Source organism: Moschus berezovskii, chromosome 1 (assembly GCF_049115385.1).
Source record: "Moschus berezovskii isolate FMDL1 chromosome 1, NW_MosBer_1.0, whole genome shotgun sequence".
Classification (NCBI taxonomy): Eukaryota; Metazoa; Chordata; class Mammalia; order Artiodactyla; family Moschidae; genus Moschus; species Moschus berezovskii.
Window position 1 is genome coordinate 31,480,542 of NC_142460.1, and position 22,525 is coordinate 31,503,066.

The following is a 22,525-nucleotide window of genomic DNA, read 5'->3' on the forward strand; positions in this document are numbered from 1 at the left end:
TCATCTGAGCCTTCAGGGAGATGAAATCTTTCTGCTGGTGGAGGGTCTTGCCTCCATGTCCATGTCTGCTGACTAATCAGGGTGGTGGTGGCAGAAACATGGCTAGCAATTTTTAAATAAGACAGCATTGATATTTGCTGAATCCATTGTCTCTTTCAGGGATGACTTCTCTGTAGTATGCACTGCTGTCTGTTAGCATTTTACTCATAGTAGAACTTCTTTCAAAATTGGAATCAATTCTCTCAAACCCTGCCACTGGTTTATCAACTAAGTGTACATAATATTCTGAATCCTTTACTGTGATTTCAATAGCATTCATAGCATCTTTCAGAGAAGGCAATGGCAAGCCACTCCAGTACTCCTGCCTAGAAAATCCCATGGATGGAGGAGCCTGGTGCAGTCCGTGGGGTCGCTAGGGGTTGGACACGACTGAGCGACTTCACTTTCACTTTTCACTTTCCACTTTCACACATTGGAGAAGGAAATGGCAACCCACTCCAGTGTTGTTTCCTGGAGAATCCCAGGGACAGGGGAGCCTGGTGGGCTTCCATCTATGGGGTCACACAGAGTTGGACACGACTGAAGTGAGTTAGCAGCAGTAGCAGCATAGCATCTTTACCAGGAGTAGATTCCAAGTCAAGAAACCACTTTCTTTGCCCAGCCATGAGAAACAAGTCCTCACTTGTTAAATTTGGCAGTGATTTAGTCACATCTTCAGGTTCCACTTCTCATGACAGCTCTTTAGCTTTTTCCATCATGTCTTCAGTTATTTCCTCCACTGTAATCTTGAATTTTTCAAAGTCATCCATGAGGTTTGAAATTGACTTCTTCTGAATCTTGTTAATATTTGGTTTTGACCTCTTCCTTTGTATCATGAACATTCTTAATGACATCTAGAATGGCAAATTCCTTCCAGAAACTTCGATTTTCTCTGTCAAGATCTATTAGAGAAATTACTCTCTATGGCACCTATAGCCTTACAAAATGTATTTCTTAAACAACAAAACTTGAAAGTCACAATTACTCCTCTATTAATGGGCTGCAGAATGAACATTGTGTTCAGTTCAGTTCAGTTCAGTTCAGTCGCTCAGTCGTGTCCGACTCTCCGCGACCCCATGAATCACAGCACGCCAGGCCTCCCTGTCCATCACCAACTCCCGGAGTACACTCAAACTCATGTCCACAGAGTCGGTGATGCCATCCAGCCATCTCATTCTCTGTCGTCCCCTTCTCCTCCCGCCCCCAACCTTTCCCAGCATCAGAGTCTTTTCCAGTGAGTCAACTCGTCTCATGAGGTGGCCAAAGTATTGGAGTTTCAGCTTTAGCATCAGTCCCTCCAATGAACACCCAGGATTGATCTCCTTTAGAATGGACTGGTTGGATCTCCTTGCAGTATAAGGGACTCTCAAGAGTCTTGAAAACAGCATTAATCTCATTGTGCATCTCCCTCAGAGCTGTTGGGTGACTAGGTACATTCTCAGTAAGAAATAACATTAAGAAAATAATCTTTTTCAGAGCAATGAGTTTTAAAGTGAAAGTGTTAGTCCCTCAGTCATGTCAAACTTTTTGTGACCCCCGCGGTCTGTAGCCCACCAGGTTCCTCTGTCCATGGAATTCTTCAGGCAAGAATACTGGAGTGGGTTGTCATTCTCTTCTCAAGGGAATCTTCCCTACCTAGGGACTGAGCCCAGGTCTCCTGCATTGCAAGCAGATTCTTTATAGTCTGAGCCACCAGGGAGACCCAATAGGTTTTAAGAGTGAGCTTAAAATATTCAGTAAACCATCTCATAAACAGATGTACTGTCATCTAGGTTTTGTTGCTCCATATATGCAGCACAGGCGTGGTAGACTTAAAATAACTCTTAAGGACCCTAGGTTTTTCAGAGTGGTAAGTAAGTATTGACTTCAGCTTAAAATCATCACCTGCGTAAGTCCCGTAAGACAGAGAATCTGTCTGTCCTTTGAAGCTTTGAAATCAGACGTTGATTTTTTTTTTTTTTTTCCTCTGCTGGAAGTTCTAGGTGGCATCTTCTTCCAATATAAGGTTGTTTCATCCACACTGAAAATCTCTTGTTTAGGCTATATGCATGTGTGCTGAGTTGTTTCAGTCATGTTTGACTGTTTGCAATCTTATGAACTGTAGCCCACTGGAGTGGGTTGCCATGTCCTTCTCCAGGTTTAGTGTAGCCACCTTCATTAATTTGTCTCCTCTGGTGGCTCAGGTTTTAAAGAATCTGCCTGAAATGCGGGAGACCTGGGTTTTATCCCTGGGTGGGGAAGATTCTGTCTTATTAATAGCTCAGTATTCCAGATAACTTGTTTCAGTTTCTACATTAACCTTTGCTGTTTCACCTTGTACTTTTCTGTTATGGAGACAATTTCTTTTTAAACCTTATGAACCCACATCTGCTGGCTTTAATCTTTTTTTCTGCAGCTTCCTCACCTCTCTCAGCCTTCATAGACCTAAAGAGATTTAGGGACTTGCTCTGATTTAGACTTTGGCTCAAGACAATGTTATGTCATGGTTAGTTTGATCCTCTATCCAGATCAATAAAACATTCTCCACATCTGCCATAAGGCTGTTTCCCATTTCTGTGTTCACTAGGGTAGTGCTTCTAATTTCCTTCAAGAACTTTTGCTTCCCATTCACAATTAGGCTAACTGATACAGGATGCCAGGCTTTCAGCCTATGTTGATTTTGAACATGCCTCCCTCACTGTGCGTAATCTAGCTTTTGATGTAAGCAAATGAGCATAGAGCATATGCAACTCTTCCTATCACTTGAATATTTAGAATCCATTGAAGAATCATTTGTCATTGTTGTTCAGTCAGTAAATCATGTCTGACTCTTTGTGACCTCAGGTACTGCAGCAGGCAAGGCTCTTGTGTCCTTTACTATCTCCCAGAGTTTGCTCAAAGTCATGGACATTGAGTCCATGATGCTATCTAACCATCTCATCCTCTGTCATTCCTTTCTCATTTTTCCTTCAATATTTCCCAGCATCAGGGTCTTTTCCAATGAGTCAGCTCTTCACATCAGGTGGCCAAAGTATTGGAGCTTTAAGTTCAGCATCAGTCTTTCCAATGAATATTCAGTGATGGTTTCCTTTAGGATTGACTGGCTTGATCTCCTTGCTCTCCAAGGGACTGTTAAGAGTCTTCTCCAGAGAGCTGAAACAAGATGGCGGAGGAATAGGATGGCGAGACCACTTTCTCCCCCACAAATTCATCAAAAGAACATTTGAACACTGAGTAAAGTCCATAAAAAAAACTTCTGAATGCTGGCAGAGGACATCAGGCACCCAGAAAAGCAGCCCATTGTCTTCAAAAGAAGGTTGGAAAAAACATAAATGATAAAAAGAGAGACAAAAGAAGTAGGGACAGAGCTCTGTCCCAGGAAGGGAGGCATAAAAAAAGAGAGAAATTTCTGCAACCAGGAAACACTCTCACAGGCGGTGGCGAGCCTTGGAATCTCAGAGGACAACACAACCAACCGGGAGAAAAAGAAATAAATAATTAAACCTCACAGCTTATGAGTCCAGAGGTAACTCCCAGTGGAGAAGCGGAGCAGATGCCCGCATCTGCCGTTAACCAGCGGGACCTGGGCAGGGAGGAGCCAGCTGAACTGCTTGGAGAGAGGACCGGGCCTGAATGCCGTGAGGGCAGTCTGGGGGAGCTGACTGGAGATAGCAGAGCAGACTGTGGGGTAGCTACCCCACGAAAAGGCGAAAAGCCCTAACTTAAGACTCTGCCAGCCCCACTCACAGAACAAAAGACTGAGCAGAGCTAGCCAGTTGCGGATGGCCCATCCCCCGCTGAGACAGGCAGAGGAGGGCAGTCAGAGCCAGAAGGGGGCAATCATGGTCCCAGAGAGGCATCCGATACCAATCTGCAGGCAGGCTTTAGTGTTAACCAAGACTTTTTGGGTTTCTGGCTGGTTAACATCTGCCTGAGAAGGTGCGCCAGTTGTATACACAGAAAACCGAGTGAGAGGGACCAGGGAGGTGATAAGTTGCAGTGACTGTGCTTGCCAAACACTAGGTCACTTGAGCTGCTCGGTCCGGGGAAGGCACAAAACGCAGGCCCAACCAAGTCTGCGCTTTTGTGGAGTACCTGAGTACCTGAACCTTAGTGGCTTAGACCTGGGACGTGCATGCAACCCAGCGCCGGCCTCAGAGAGTTATCTGCAGAGCAACTTAGATCCTGTGCAGTGAAGACTGGGACAGCAGCACACATGCCGTGAGCGGGGGCAAACCCAGTGTGGCCGGAACACGGAGCACTCCCCACAGACGCGAGATATTTCTCTGCAGTGTTCCTCCCTTCCCAGAACAGGACTGAACAAGTGAGCTTTAAAAAGTGTCCACCCCTCCACCCCCAGTGTCAGGGCGGGAATTAGACACTGAAGAGACCAGCAAACAGAAGCTAAAACAGAGGGAACCACCTTGGAAGTGACAATACAGGTTGTCCAAAGTCACTCCAAACCTATTAACATCTCATAATTCATTATTAGTCACTTCATTGCACTCCAGAGAGAAGAAATCCAGCTCCACCCATCAGAACACTGAAACAAGCTTCCCTAACCAGGGAACCTTGACAAGCCATGTGTCCAATCTCACCCATAGCAAGGAAACACCACAATAAAGACAACTCCACAAACTGCCTGAAGACGGAAAGGTTACCCCAAACACAGCAATATAAGAAAGATGAAGAGCAGAGAAATACCCAGCAAATAAAGGAACAGGATAAATGCCCACCAACCCAAACAAAAGAGGAAGAGATAGGGAATCTACCTGATAAAGAATTCCAAATAATGATAGTGAAATTGATCCAAAATCTTGAAAGCAAATTGGAGTTACAGATAAATAATCTGGAGACGAGGATTGAGAAGATGCAAGAAAGGTTTAATAAGGTTCTAGAAGAAATAAAAAAGAGTCAATATACAATGAATAATGCAATAGACGAGATCAAAAACACTCTAGAGGGAACCAATAGAAGAATAATGGAAGCAGAAGATAGAATAAGTGAGTTAGAAGATAGAATGGCAGTAATAAATGAAGCAGAGAGGAAAAAAGAAAAACTAATTAAAATAAATGAGGACAATCTCAGAGACCTCTGAGACAATTTTAAACGCCCCAATATCCGAATCATAGGAGTCCCAGAAGAAGAAGACAAGAAGAAAGACCATGAGAAAATACTTGAGGAGATAATAGTTGAAAATTTCCCTAAAATGGGGAAGAAAATAATCACCCAAGTCCAAGAATCCCAGAGAGTCCCAAACAGGATAAACCCAAGGCGAAATACCCCAAGACACATATTAATCAAATTAACAAAGATCAAACACAAAGAACAAATATTAAAAGCAGCAAGAGAAAAGCAACAAATAACACACAAGGGGATCCCCATAAGGATAACAGCTGACCTTTCAATAGAAACTCTTCAGGTCAGGAGGGAATGGCAGGGCATACTTAAAGTGATGAAAGAAAATAACCTACAGCCCAGATTACTGTACCCAGCAAGGATCTCATTCAAATATGAAGGCAAAATCAAAAGCTTTACAGACAGGCAAAAGCTGAGAGAATTCAGCATTACCAAACCAGCTCTCCAACAAATGCTAAAGGACCTTCTCTAGACAGGAAACACAGAAGGAGTGTATAAACTCGAACTCAAAACAGTAAAGAAAATGGCAATGGGATCATACTTATCAATAATTACCTTAAACATAAATGGGTTGAACGCCCCAACCAAAAGACAAAGACTGGCTGAATGGATACAAAAACAAAACCCCCATATATGTTGTCTACAAGAGACCCACCTCAAAATGAGGGACAAATACAGATTGAAAGAAAAGGGCTGCAAAAAGATATTCCACGCAAATTGAGACCAAAAGAAACAGGAATAGCAATACTCATATCAGATAAAATAGACTTTAAGACAAAGGCTGTGAAAAGAGACAATGAAGGACACTATATAATGATCAAAGGCTCAATTCAAGAAGAAGATATAACAATTATAAATATATATGCACCCAACATAGGAGCACCACAATATGTGAGACTAATACTAACACGTATGAAAGGGGAAATCAACAACACAATAATAGTGGGAGACTTTAATACCCCACTGACACCTATGGATAGATCAACTAAACAGAAAATTAACAAGGAAACACAAACTTTAAATGATACAATAGACCAGTTAGACCTAATAGATATCTATAGGACATTTCACCCCAAAATAATGAATTTCACCTTCTTCTCAAGTGCACACTGAACCTTCTCCAAGATAGATCACATCCTGGGCCATAAATCTATCCTTGGTAAAGTCAAAAAAATTGAAATCATTCCAAGAATCTTTTCTGACCACAATGCAGTAAGACTGGATCTCAATTACAGAAGAAAAACTATTAAAAATTCCAACATATGGAGATTGAACACGCTGCTGAATAATGAACAAATCATTGAAGAAATCAAAAAAGAAATCAAAATATGCATGGAAATGAATGAAAATGAAAACACAACAACCCAAAACCTGTGGGACACTTTAAAAGCAGTGCTAAGGGGAAGGTTCATAGCAATACAGGCATACCTCAAGAAACAAGAAAAAAGCCACCTAAATTACCTAATCTACACCTAAAGCAACTAGAAAAGGAAGAAATGACGAACCCTAGGGTTAGTAGAAGGAAAGAGATTTTAAAAATTTCGGCAGGAATAAATACAAAAGAAACAAAAGAGACCATAGCAAAAATCAACAAAGCCAAAAGCTGGTTCTTTGAGAGGGTAAATAAAATTGACAAACCACTAGCCAGACTCATCAAGAAACAAAGGGAGAAAAACCAAATCAATAAAATTAGGAATGAAAAGGAAGAGATCACAACAGACAATACAGAAATACAAAGGATCATAAAAGACTATTATCAGCAATTATATGCCAATAAAATGGACAACTTGCAAGAAATGGACAAATTCTTAGAAAAGTACAACTTTCCAAAACTGAACCAGAAAGATATAGAAAATCTGAACAGACCCATCACAAGCATGGAAATTGAAACTGTAAACAGAAATCTTCCAGCAAACAAAAGCCCAGGTCCAGATGGCTTCACAGCTGAATTCTACCAAAAATTTAGAGAAGAGCTAACACCTATCTTACTCAAACTCTTCCAGAAAATTGCGGAGGAAGGGTAACTTCCTAACTCATTCTATGAGGACACCATCACCCTAATACCAAAACTTGACAAAGATGTCACAAAAAAAAGAGAATTACAGGCCAATATCACTGATGAACATAGATGCAAAAATCCTTAACAAAATTCTAGCAATCAGAATCCAACAACACATTAAAAAGATCATACATCATGACCAAGTGGGCTTTATCCCAGGAATGCAAGAATTCTTCAATATCCGCAAATCAATCAATGTAATACACCATATTAACAAATTGAAAAATAAAAATCATATGATTATTCCAATAGATGCAGAGAAAGCCTTTGACAAAATTCAACATCCATTTATGATCAAAACCCTCCAGAAGGCGGGAATAGAAGGAACATTCCTCAACGTAATAAAAGCTATATATGACAAACCCACTGCAAACATTATCCTCAATGGTGAAAAATTGAAAGCGTTTCCCCTAAAGTCAGGAACAAGACAAGGGTGTCCACTCTCACCATTACTATTCAACATAGTTTTGTAAATTTTGGCCACAGCAATCAGAGCAGAAAAAGAAATAAAAGGAATTCAAATAGGAAAAGAAGAAGTAAAACTCTCACTATTTGCAGATGACATGATCCTCTACACAGAAAACCCTATAGACTCTACCAGAAAATTACTAGAGCTAATCAATGAATATAGTAAAGCTGCTGGATATAAAATCAACACACAGAAATCCCTTGCATTCCTATACACTAATAATGAGAAAATAGGGAGAGAAATTAAAAAAAAAAAAAAAAAACAATTCCATTCACTGTTGCAACAAAAAGAATAAAATACCTAGGAATATATCTACCTAAAGAAACAAAAGACCTATATACAGAAAACTATAAAACATTGGTGAAAGAAATCAGAGAGGACACTAATAGTTGGAGAAACATACCATGTTCATGGATTGGAAGAATAAATATTGTGACAATGAATATATTACTGAAAGTAATTTATAAGTTCAATGCAATCCCTATCAAGCTACCAAAGGTGTTTTTCACAGAGATAGAACAAATAATTTCACAATTTGTATGGAAATACAAAAATCCTCGCATAGCCAAAGCAATCTTGAGAAAGAAAACTGAAACTGGGGGAATCAACCTGCCGGACTTCAGGCTGTACTACAAAGCCACAGTCATCAAGACAGTATGGTACTGGCATAAAGACAGAAATATAGATAAATGGAACAAAATAGAAAGCCCATAGATAAGTCCATGCATCTATGGACACCTTATCTTTGACAAGGGAGGCAAGAATATTCAATGGGGAAAAGACCATCTCTTTAACAAGTGGTGCTGGGAAAACTGGTCAACCACTTTTAAAAGAATGAAACTAGAACACTCCCTAACACCGTACACAAAAATAAACTCAAAATGGATTAAAGATCTAAATGTAAGACCAGAAACTATAAATCTCCTAGAGGAGAACATAGGCAAAACACTCTCCAACATAAGTCACAGCAGGATCCTCCATGACCCACTTCCCAGAATATTGGAAATAAAAGCAAAAATAAACAAATGGGACCTAATCAAAATCAAAAGCTTCTGCACAGCAAAGGAAACTATAAGCAAGGTGAAAAGACAGCCTTCAGAATGGGAGAAAAAGCAAATGAAGCAACTGATAAAGTATTAATCTCAAAAATATGCAAGTAACACCTGCAGCTCAATTCCAGAAAAATAAATGACCCAATCAAAAAATGGGCTAAAGAACTAAACAGACATTTCTCCAAAGAAAACATACAGATGGCTTACAAACACATGAAAAATGCTCAACATCCGTCATAGAGAAACGCAAATTAAAACCACAATGAGATATCATTTCACTCCAGTCAGAATGGCTGCTATCCAAAAGTCTACAAGCAATAAATGCTGGAGAGGGTGTGGAGAGAAGGGAACCCTCTTACACTGTTGGTGGGAATGCAAACTAGTACAGCCACTATGAAGAACAGTGTGGAGATTCCTTAAAAAACTGGAAATAGAATTGCCATACGACCCAGCAATCCCACTCCTGGGCATACACACCGAGGAAACCAGAATTGAAAGAGACACATGTACCCCAATGTTCATCGTAGCACTGTTTATAATAGCCAGGACATGGAAGCAACCTAGATGTCCATCTGCAAATGAATGGATAAGAAAGCAGTGGTACATTTACACAATGGAGTACTACTCAGTGATTAAAAAGAATATATTTGAATTAGTTCTAATGAGGTGGATGAAACTGGAGCCTATTATACAAAGCGAAGTAAGCCAGAAACAAAAACACCAATACAGTATATTAACACATGTATATGGAATATAGCAAGAGGATAACGATAACCCTGTATACAAGACAACAGCAGAAACTTGAATGTGTGGAGCAGTCTTTTGGACTCTGTGGGAGAGGGCGAGGGTGTGATAATTTGGGAGAATGGATTGAAACATGTATATTATCATATGTGAAATGAATCTGACGTGGTTGGGGGCTCCCCACCTCAACACTCTGTGGATTTAAGAGACCGTTTCTTCTGGAAGTGTATGAATTAGCCTGGGATAGAACCTGCACGCTGAATTTACTAATTAAGAAATGACAAACCAGAACTATAAAGGCGGGATAGAAATACAAGAAAAAAAAAAAAGTCTTCTCCCACAATTCGAAAATATCAGTTCTTCAGCACTCAGCTTGCTGAGTACAGATATTCATATCTGTACATGAATAATGGAAAAATCATTGCTTTGACTACATGAACTTTGGTTCACAAAGTGATATCTCTACTTTTCAATATGCTGTCTAACATTGTTATAGTGGTCTTTCCAAGGAGTAGGTTTCTTTTAATTTCATGGGCTGCAATCTCCATCCACAGTGATTTTGGAGCCATAGAAAATAAAATCTTTCACTATTTCCACTTTTCCCCCTTCTATTTGTCACTAAATGGTGGGACTGGATGCCATGACCTTCTGTTCTGTTCAGTCGCTCAGTCGTGTCCGATTCTTTGCAACCCTGTGGACTGTAGTCTACCAGGCTTTTCCATTATTTATTTATTTGTAATGTTGAGTTTTAAGCCAGTTCTTTCACTCTCTTTTACCCTCATCAAGAGGCTCTTTAGTTACTCTTCACTTTCTGCCATTAGGATGGTACTGCATATCTGAGGTTATTGGTATTCTCCCAGCAGTCTTTATTCCAGCTTATGACTCATCCATGAGGCCTAATTTCAATATTGCTGTGTCTCAGGGAATAAGGAGGCTTGACGTGATGGAGAGAGATAAAGAATGGACTATCAGTGGAGCATTCAGAACACACACACGTTCATTGATTAAGATTATGTCCTTTTACATGGGCACAAACTGTGCCTCCTTAATAGTAATATGAAGATCTAATTACAGGTTTCTGTATTAAATATAATAATAATAATGAGAAAATTTGAAGTGTTGTCAGAATTACCAAAACATGACACAGAGACACAAAGTAAAAAAAATGCTGTTGGAAAAATGTTTCTGGTAGTTTTGCTTGACACAGGGTTGTCACAAACTATTAATTTGAAATATATATATATAACAAAGTACAATAAAAACATGGTAGGCCTATAGTTAAATATATATATATATGTATATATATATATATATATTTTAATGATTGTGGACCACCAACAATTATTTATTCAGAAATAGTGATTTTGCATGATTGGGTATGACTTCTATTTTTAAGACTGGCATCATGATTTTATCACAAATTATTAATAACTAATGCTAAGAAGTCTTGTGGTGATGCCCGAAGTTTCAGAGAAAATGAAGGAGTCCATGGCCCATAGTGAACTTTTCAAGATCAACTTTTTCCAGTATCTTTTTCTCTCATGTTTTTTACATGAAGAACTAAATTAGAGTTCTCAGAGTGAAGAAATTAATTTGCTTAGGAATTTGAGTCTGAACCCAAGATTCCCTGGATTTGATAAATTTGACTGATCTTGCACATTTTGCAAAAATAATTGTTTAAGAAATTTCTTGCAGAAAGCAAAGAAGAACTAAAGAGCCTATTGATGAAAGTGAAAGAGGAGAGTGAAAAAGTTGGCTTAAAACTCAACATTCAAAAAACTAAGATTGTGGCATCTGATCCCATCACTTCATGGCAAATAGATGGGGAAACAATGAAAACAGTGACAGACTTTATTTTGGGGGGCTCCAAAATCACTGCAGATGGTGACTGCAGCCATGAAATTAAACGATGCTTATTCCTTGGAAGAAAAGCTTTAACCAACCTAGATAGCATATTAAAAAGCAAAGACATTACTTTGCCAACAAAGGTCCATTTGGTCAAAGCTATGGTTTTTCCAGTAGTCATGTAAGGATGTGAGAGTTGGGCCATAAAAAAAAGCTGACCACTGAAGAATTTATGCTTCTGAACTGTGATGTTGGAGAAGACTCTTGAGAGTCTCTTGGACTGCAAGGAGATCCAACAAGTCAATCCTAAAGGAAATCAGTTCTGAATATTCATTGGAAGGACTGATGCTGAAGTTGAAACGCCAACACTTTGGCCACCTGATGGGAAGAACTGACTCACTGGAAAAAACCCTGATGCTGAGAAAGATTGAAAACAAAAGGAGAAGGGATCAACAAAGAATGAGATGGTTGAATGGAATCACTGACTTGATGGACATGAGTTTGAATAAGCTCCAGGAGTTGGTGATGAACAGGTAAGCTTGGCATGCTGCAGTTCATGGGGTTGCAAAGAATTGGACATGACAGTGACTGAACTGACTGAACTGAACCCAGAACTATACTAATGCAAAAAATAAGCAAAGATTACTATCATGAGGGCAAATATTAAGTCCATTGTTATAATAAGGCATTACTAGTCTGAAAAGACTAGAAAATGCATTGCTGTGAATAATCACTGTCTCCTTGGGGAAGTATTTTGTCCATGTTATAAGAATTAATGAATTTGACATATGTTTGCTACTGAATAACAAGAGCAAATGAATTTTCATGAAAGATATATTTATTACACTGTGGAGCATATAACTTTTTAATTTTTTCCTGCAGAACTGCTAGCAAATAGTCATCTACCAACTCACACTGTTGTCAGATATTTTGATTTTTAATGTTACAAGTCTAATGAAAATATAACTAGTTTTCACTTTCAGATTTTAAGTATTCTTCATAAGTAAGATTAGATCACAAAATGGCTATTTTTGACTTGCTTCATCATGGGTTTGTAATATGGCTCTGAAGCAGTTAAAATTATCCTAGCATCTCACTATGTTTAAAGATTGGCAAGTATTATTTTATCTGATAAATGTTATAGAAGAGCAATGTGACTTCATTTATTCATTCCATAAACAAAATATCTATAATTGACAGAGATTTCTCTCTCTTAGAATCTTTATACAAGTCATCACTTATTACTGACATATATTGGCATTTTGCCAGGTTTTCTCTGTTTGGTGTTTACTCCTAAGGCATCAGAATTGCATAGCTATATAATATGTGAGTGTTCAAATATTAAATAACTGGATACCTTGGCTTATGTACATTCACACTTGCCAAATTTTATACCAGCTTCTCCACTATTTTTACCTAATCATCAAGGAAAATGGCTGTTGCTCTATTTACTTTTGAACTGATATCACTGGTCATTGTTTTCCAACTCTTTCACTCATTTGGTTCCTGTACTATCTTTCTTATTCTCTTTCTTGGCAGTTTTATTTTGAAAGACTAGAATTTATTATATGGAGAAATAAACTAAAATCCTGAGATTTATGTATTAATTGCAAAATCAATAAAGAAAGGTTGATTTTCTTAATTATATGTTGATTAAGTAGAATTAGCTTCTTTTGGGTAGACTGGCAGGGGACAAGATCGTATAAGAATATGTCATGTGAATTAATATAATACTTGTGATTAAAAATAGAATGCAGGCAATACATAGACCTGATAATACTAATGGAAAAACCAGTTGGCTAACTTTGGAGAGGTCTAAAAGCAATATTCTAAGACACTCAGTTCTTTGTTTGAAACTCTTTTGTCTAAATCTTATATTCTAAATCTTTCCATCAAATTTAACATATTGTTAAATTTTCTTGTTAATTCAAACAACATATTATGACATTAACAAATCTTATTTACAGGAGCTTTCATAAGTTTGATTTCAACAGTATTAATATATTGCTATGTAGACCAAATATGCCAGAATATCTGGAAAACTCAGCAGTAGCCACAGGGCTGAAAAACACCAGTTTTCATTCCAATCCCAAAGAAAGGCAAAGCCAAAGAATGTTCAAACTACCACACAATTACACTTATCTCACATGCTAGCAAGGCAATGCTCAAAATTCTCCAAGCCACGCTTCAACAGTAGGTGAAGTGTGAACTTCCAGATGTTCAAGCTGGATTTAGAAAAGGCAGAGGAACCAGAGATCAAATTGCCAACATCTGTTGGATCATCAAAAAAGCAAAAGAGGTCAGAAAAAATTCTGTTTCTGCTTTATTCACTATACCAAAGCCTTTGACTCTTTGGATCACAACAAACTATGGAAAATTCTTAAAGATATGGGAATACCAGATCACCAGACCTGTCTCCTGAGAAATCTGTATGCAGATCAAGAAGCAACAGTTAGAACTGGACATGGAACAAAAAGCTGGTTCCAAATAGGGAAAGGAGTACGTCAAGGCTGTATACTGTCACGCTGCTTATTTAACATGTATGTAGCGTACATTATGTGAAATGCTGGGCTGGATGAAGCACAAGCTAGAATCAAGATGGCCAGAAGGAATATCAATAACCTCAGATATGCAGATGACACCACCCTTATGGCAGAAAGCAAAGAAAAACTAAAGAGCCTCTTGATAAAAGTGAAAGAGGAGAGTGAAATATTTGGCTTAAAACTCAACATTCAGAAAACTAAGGTCATGGCATCCGATCCCATCACTTCATGGCAAATAGATAGGGAAACAATGGAAACAGTGAGACTTTTTTGGCGGGAACTCCAAAATCACTGCAGATGTTGACTGCAGCCATGAAATTAAAGGATGCCTGATCCTTGGCAGAAAAACTTTGACCAACCTGAAGTGAGGTGAAGTTGCTCATTTGTGTACGACTCTTTGTGACCCCATGACTGTAGCCTACCAGGCTCCTCCATCCTTGGGATTTTCCAGGCAAGAGTACTGGAGTGGATTTTCATTTCCTTCTCCAGCGATCATCCTGACCCGTGGATTGAACCCAGGTCTCCTGCATTGCAGGCAGACGGTTTACTGTCTCAGCCACCAGGAAAGCCCTAGATAGCAATATTAAAAAGCAAAGACATTATTTTGCCAACAAAGGTCCATCTAGTCAAAGCTATGGTTTTTCCAGTATTCATGTATGGAAATGAGATTTGGACTATAAAGAAAGCTGAGCAATGAAGAATTGATGCTTTTGAACTGTGATGTTGGAGAAAACTCTTGAGAGTCCCTTGGACTTCAAGGAGATCCAACCAGTCCATCCTAAAGGAGATCAGTCTTGAATATTCATTGGAAGGACTGATGCTGAAGCTGAAACTCCAATCCTTTGGCTGATGTGAAGAACTGACTCATTGGAAAGGAACCTGATGCTGGGAAAGACTGAAGGCAGGATGAGAAGGGGACAAAAGAGGATGAGATGGTTGAATGACATCACTGACTTGATTGATATGAGTTTAAGTAAGTTCCGGGTTTTGTGATGGATAAGGAAGCCTGGCATGCTGCATTCCATGGGGTCGCAAGGAGATGGACAGGACTGAGAGACTGAATTGCCTGACTGATGCAGACCAAAAATCATTAAGGCAAGCATACACTAATTGTCTATTAAATGTATCAATTATGTGGGTTTTTTTTTTTACAATTATTCAAACATTTTGGGGTTTACAACAAAGATTTAGAATATATGTTTTGACAAAGCATACAATTTAAATTTTTATTTCTTTGAAGAGGCAACAAAATATTGAATGTGCCTTTACTGTTGATTTTCTTCATACATATGTAATGCCTGATCTTGATATTAATATGGTGGTGATGGTTTAGTTGTTAAGTCATGTCTGACTACTTGAGATCCAGTGAACTGTTGCCCATGAGGCTTATCTGTCCATGAGATTTCTTAGGCAATAATATGGTTTCCCTCTCCAGGGGATCTTCCTGACCCAAGGGCTGAACCTGCATCTCCTGCATTGGCAAACAGGTTCATTACCACTGAGCCACCAGGAAGTCCACTGATATTAAAATAAAACCAAAGTTGTAGCTTGAAATTGAAATAAAAAGTAATATAAATAAATTTTAAAAGAAAGTTAGAAGTATATATAAAACCTTTAAAGTCAATAAGATAGATAAAATATTCATAAAAGCACAGGGAGATAAAGACAGAATGTCCACATGATCACAGACAAAATACAGATACACAAACACGCACATCATGACACTTTGAAGCGTTCAGTTCAGTTCAGTTGGTCAGTCGTTTCTGACTTTTTGCGACCCTATGAATTGCAGCAAGCCAGGCCTCTCTGTCCATCACCAACTCCTGGAGTCCACCCAAACCCATGTCCATTAAGTTGGTGATGCCATCCAACCATCTTATCCTCTGTAGTCCGCTTCTCCTCCTGCCCTCAATCTTTCCTATTATCAGGGTCTTTTCCAATGAGTCAGCTCTTCACATCAAGTGGCCAAAGTATTGGAGTCTCAGCTTTAACATCAGTCCTTCCAGTGAACACCCAGGACTGATCTCGTTTAGGATGGACTGGTTGGATCTCCTTGCAATCCAAGGGACTCTCAAGAGTCTTATCCAACACCACAGTTTAAAAGGAGTCTTATCCAACACCACAGTTTAAAAGCATCAATTCTTCAGCGATAAGCTTTCTTTATAGTCCAACTCTCACATCCATACATGACTACTGGAAAAACGATAGCCTTGACTGGCATGCTGTGATTCATGGGGTCGCAAAGAGTCGGACACGACTGAACGACTGAACTGAACTGACTAGATGGACTTTTCTTCACAAAGTAATGTCTCTGCTTTTTAATATGCTATCTAAGTTGTCATGACTTTCCTTCCAAGGAGTAAGTGGTAGCCTCTCACAAAGACAGAGGAGAAGTGAGAAGTGGAAGTAAATAATTTCTTGATGTAGTGAAATTGTTTCATGTTAGAGAATATGTCCAAGTAGCCTTGAGACTAGGCTTGTTTTTATTACATTTTTAATCTTGCTATGCTTTGGGAGAGGATGACAAGAAGGATGAGAGTTGCCGTCCTTCATTAGAAGAAACTACTGTGTAAATGCATATTTACTTCAACTACTTAGAATGACAAAGTCTACAGTTTTAGTGTGCTATATGTATGATTATTTCAATATAATAAACATGTTCAATCCTCCTCTTTCCTTTCCCATCACTGTCTTTCCTGCTCCACTACTGCTGCTACCATCTCCTACTTCCTAGGATTTGGATAGTCACTTCTGAACTTGAATCATAAATGGGTCATTGCATGTTTGATACAATTCTGAGTGGCAGGAGAAACCCTGATGTTCAAAATAATTTCTTCATAATCAGACTTTCAAACTAAATTTCATTAAATAAAGTAATTTGGTTTTTCTCCTTTCGTTATTGTCAGATGAACTTAATTCTGAGAGAGTAACTTATAAAACAACTTTATATACAAGATGGATCCTGACAGAAAATATAAACAGGAAGGGATGCTCTAAACAAGGATTTCTGGGGAAATATGTGGAAGATGAAATACTGGCTTCTTTATTTGGGTTGGTTTTTCTACCACTTCTCGAGAACCAAATAAAATAATAAATTCCCTTTTAAAAATATGAACCTGGACCAATTATGAAGTATTAATATAAACAGAAGCATCTGAATTCTGGCTATGCTTCAGCAGTACTTCAAGCACTGTGAGGAGTTAAGCAAAGGAGTCAATTTTTTAAGAGAAACTTTTCATCCAGTTGGCTCCCAGTTTTGTAAATTAAGGATGTTCATTAATCAAAACAACAATTCAGACACAGGATACATTGAAACAAATTTCCAAAGTTAGAATTTTGATCTTTCTAAATAAACTTGGTACCTTCTCCCTTTCGGATCTCTGAGTCGAATCTGTATTTTTCTCCCCATGTTTTCATCTTCCACCAGGAGAAAATAATACAAAATGTGAATCTCTAACCCCAAGACATTCCAGAAGCTCATTCACTTCGGTTTTCCCTTGGCCATGCGATTTCCCCACTCACTTTCAGAAATAAACAGCTTTAGAAGGCAATCTTGTAGCTTTAATAGCTCCTGGCATTCACATTCTCTCAAGATCAAACCTCTCTTTAAAGTTTCCTTGTTCAAACACTTGAGGATTCTGGATTCTGTCATTCAGTGCTTTCAAGCCTCCTGGGTTTGTTGCCACCTTTTTACCTTGTTATGGTTTCCTTTAACTGGATTCACTTGAACTCTGCTCTATGTTAATCTTTTGAGCAAAATAAGCACCTGAAATGTTTTCAATCTAGTTTTGGAATGCATGAATAATTTTTACAATTCTCATAAAAGACTTCTCTTTATTTTTTTTTTCCGAACATCAGTTTGAGATATCTGTATCTATGTATAATATATTACACATTTAAAATCTTAAGTCAAAACATTTTCTTTTGATAAAGGGAGCTGAGATGTCCTTTATACTTTCTTAGAAGTTATGCCATTTTTTTTTAAAGAAAATTCTGTTAAAGGAGCAATTTAAAGTGATTTCCTGAAATCACTCCAGAGCTGTGATGTCCAATGTAGTATCCACTGGACACATATGGTTAATGAATATTTGAAACATTGCTAATCTTAACAGAGATGTGCTCTAAGTATAAAGTAGAAAACATATTTTGATTTCCAAGACTTAGCTTAAAAAAATAATGTAAAGTATGTCCTAATACCTTTTATAGTAATCATACATTGAAATAATATTTAACTATAGTGGATTTAAAGAAAATATGGTGACCCTTCATTTTTAATTTCACCTTTTACTTTTTATATTTGAGTGTGACTACTAGAAACATTTTAATTTGTTGATGTGATTTGCATTTACTATTTGCATTCTACACTGGTAGAGTAATGAAAGATGACATTTAGGCAGAAGAAGTTAGCTAATAATTTGGGCTGTGTGTGAATAAATGAAAGACAAATACATGTGTATACACAGAAATATATTTTAACATATGTACATTAATATTCATACAGACACATGCAGGCTTTTATGCATGTTCTGTGGAAAAGAGCACACACTTGCATTATGACTATTAGAACACTTGCTCTGGAAATTTTATTTATGTGCTTTTTTTCTTTTTTACCACGTCATGGTATTCTTCCTAATTATTGCTTCAGCTATTGCGACGAGTTGACTCACTGGAAAAGACTCTGATGCTGGGAAAGGTTGAGGGCGGGAGGAGAAGGGGACGACAGAGAATGAGGTGGCTGGATGGCATCACTGACTCTGTGGACATGAGTTTGAGTGTACTCCGGGAGTTGGTGATGGACAGGGAGGCCTGGCGTGCTGTGATTCATGGGGTCGCGGAGAGTCGGACACGACTGAGCGACTGAACTGAGCTGAAATGACTGATATAGAACATGTCAGTGAGTGCTTTCAATCTATTTATATTTTTTACTGAAAAATAGAGATCTGGACTGGTTAATAAGACAAATACATAAGTTACATACATCTTTTTGTTATTTTTTAATCATTTGCTTAGAAAAATATTTACATAAATCACTCCATTGCTTAAAATAAATTAGAATTACCTTTTTAAAATTTTTATTGGAGGCTAATTATTTTACAATAATATATTGGTTGGTTTTGCCATACATTGACATGAATCTGCGCCGGGTGTACATCAGTTCCCCTTCCTGAACCCCCCTCCCATCTCCCTCCTCCCCTTATCCCCTCTCTGGGTCATCCCCGCACACCATCCCCGAGCATCCTGTAACATGCATCGACCCTGAACTGGCGATTCGTTTAACATATGATAATATACATGTTTCAATGCCATTCTCCCAAATCATCCCACCCTCGTCCTCTCCCACAGAGTCCCAAAGACTGTTCTATACATCTGTGTCTCTTTTGCTGTCTCGTATACAGGGTTGTAATTTGAATCTTTCTAAATTCCATATATATGTGTTAGTATACTGTATTGGTGTTTTTCTCTCTGGCTTACTTCACTCTGTATAATAGACACTAGTTTCATCCACCCCATTAGAACTGGTTCAAATGTATTCTTTTTAATGGCTGAGTAATACTCCATTGTGTATATATAACAAAGCTTTCTTATCCATTCGTCTGCAGATGGACATCTAGGTTGCTTCCATGTCCTGGCTATTTTAAACAGTGCTGCGATGAACATTGTAGTACATATGTCTCTTTCAATTCTGGTTTCCTCGGTGTGTATGCCCAGGAGTGCGATTGCTGGATCATACGGCAGTTTGCATTCCCACCAACAGTGTAAGAGGGTTCCCTTCTCTCCACACCCTCTCCAGCATTTATTGTATGTAGACTTTTGGATAGCAGCCATTCCGACTGGTGTGAAATAGTATCTCATAATGGTTTTGATTTGCATTTCTCTGATTATGAGTGATGTGGAGCATTTTTTCATGTGTTTGTTAGCCGTCTTTTTTGTCTTCTTTGGAGAAATGTCTGTTTAGTTCTTTGGCCCATTTTTTGATTGGGTCGTTTATTTTTCTGGAATTGAGCTGCAGGAGTTGCTTGTATATATTAGAGATTAATTCTTTGTCAGTTGTTTCATTTGCTATTATTTTTTCCCATTCTGAAGGCTGTCTTTTCACCTTGCTTATAGTTTGCTGTGCAGAAGCTTTTAATTTTGATTAGGTCCAATTTGTTTATTTTTGCTTTTATTTCCAATATTCTGGGAGGTGGTTCTTGGAGGATCCTGCTGTGATTTATGTCGGAGAGTGTTTTGCCTATGTTCTCCTCTAGAAGTTTTAGTTTCTGGTCTTACATTTAGATCTTTAATCCATTTTGAGTTTATTTTCGTGTATGGTGTTAGGAAGTGTTCCAGTTTCATTCTTTTACAAGTGGCTGACCAGTTTTACCAGCATCACTTGTTAAAGATACTGTCTTTTCTCCATTTTATATTCTAGCCTCCTTTGTCAAAGATAAAGTGTCCATAGGTGCATGGATTTATCTCTGGACTTTCTATTTTGTTCCTTGGTCTATATTTCTGTCTTTATGCCAGTACCATACTGTCTTGATGACTGTGGCTTTGTAGTAGAGCCTGAAGTCTGGCAGGTTGATTCCCCCAGTTCCTTTCTTCTTCCTCAAGATTGCTTTGGCTATTCGAGGCTTTTTGTATTTCCATACAAATTGTGAGATTATTTGTTCTAGCTCTGTGAAAAATATCGTTGGTAACTTGATAGTCACTGCATTGAATGTATAAATTACTTTGGGTAGTATACTCATTTTCACAATATTTATTCTTTCAATCCACCAACACGGTATATTTCTCCATCTATTAGTGTCCTCTCTGATTTCTTTCACGGGTGTTTTATAGTTCTCTATGTACAGGTGTTTTGTTTCTTTAGGTAGATATATTCCTAAGTATTTTATTCTTTTCATTGCAACAGTGAATGGAATAGTTTCCTTAATTTCTCCTTCTATTTTCTCATTATTAGTGTATAGGAATGCAAGGGATTTCTGTGTGTTGATTTTATATCCTGCAACTTTACTGTATTCATTGATTAGCTCTAGTAGTTTTCTGGTAGAGTCTTTAGGGTTTTCTGTGTAGAGGATCATGTCATCAGCGAACAGTGAAAGTTTTACTTCTTCTTTTCCAATTTGGATTCCTTTTATGTCTTTTTCGGCTCTGATTGCTGTAGCCAAAACTTCCAGAACTATGTTAAATAGTAGTGGTGAGAGTGGGCACCGTTGTCTTGTTCCTGACTTTAGGGGAAACGCTTTCAGTTTTTCACCATTGAGGATAATGTTTGTTGTGGATTTGTCATATATAGCTTTTATTATGTTGAGGTATGTTATTTCTATTCCCACCTTCTGAAGGGTTTTTATCATAAATGGATGCTGAATTTTGTCAAAGGTTTTCTCTGCATCTATTGAGATAATCATATGATTTTTATTTTTCAGTTTGTTAATGTGGTGTATTACGTTGATTGATTTGCAGATATTGAAGAATCCTTGCATTCCTGGGATAAAGCCCACTTGGTCATGATGTATGATCTTTTTAATGTGTTGTTGGATTCTGATTGCTAGAATTTTGTTAAGGATTTTTGTATCTATGTTCATCAATGATATTGGCCTGTAGTTTTCTTTTTTGTGGGATCTTTACCAGGTTTTGGGATTAGGGTGATGGTGGCCTCATAGAATGAGTTTGGAAGTTTCCCTTCCTCAGCAGTTTCCTGTAAGAGTTTGAGTAGGATAATTATTAGCTCCTCTCTAAATTTTTGGTAGAATTCAGCTGTGAAGCCATCTGGACCTGGGCTTTTGTTTGCTGGAAGATTTTTGATTACAGTTTCTATTTCCATGCTTGTGATGGGTCTGTTAAGATTTTCTTTCTTTTTTTTTTTTAAATGAAAACATTATAATCATTTATTATCTTACCATCCTAGAAATAAGCATTGTTAATATTTTAGCACATTTTTAATCTATTTAAAATTTATTTATTTATTTTTACATAAAAGCTTCCATAATGCTTTACATTTGCTTATGTTTGTCCTGGTAACTTAAAAAATACATTTTGATTATTTTTTCCAAAGAAAAATTGAAAATTATTTTAATTGCTGCAGTTTTCCAATATATCTTGTAGAGCTATTGTTAGATTCTCAACATCACAGAACTTGCCCTGAACTGGTAAAATCTCAAGCAATTTATAAGGGCCACATGACATTATCACTTGTAATGCAAAGTGATAATACTGTGACACTTGTAGGGAAGGTCTACTTTTCTTTTTTTTTTTTTTTTTAATTTTTAAAATTTCATTGGAGTATAGTTGATTTACAATGTTGTGTGAGTTCAGGTGTATAGCAAAGTGATTACTTCATACATATGCATATATTCATTCTTTTTTAGATATTTTTCTTTTTTTTTTTTTTAAACAATTTTAGGAATCTTTACTTAAAAACAACCTTATCTTAAAATTGAGTAACTTTGGTTTTACGAGCAGCAAGCAAAGTACAGAAGCAAAAATGCATTACAGGAGCATTAAGTTCTACATTAGGTCACAGCGTCTAATCTGAAGTCACACACATAATATCAATTTTCAGGATATCTGGGAAATAGTTATTTCCCAGGATGTCTGAACCGTAGCTACTCTATTTTGACTTTTAATTATAAAAAAATAAAAAATTCTTTTTAATAGCCAAAGCAGATTTCAC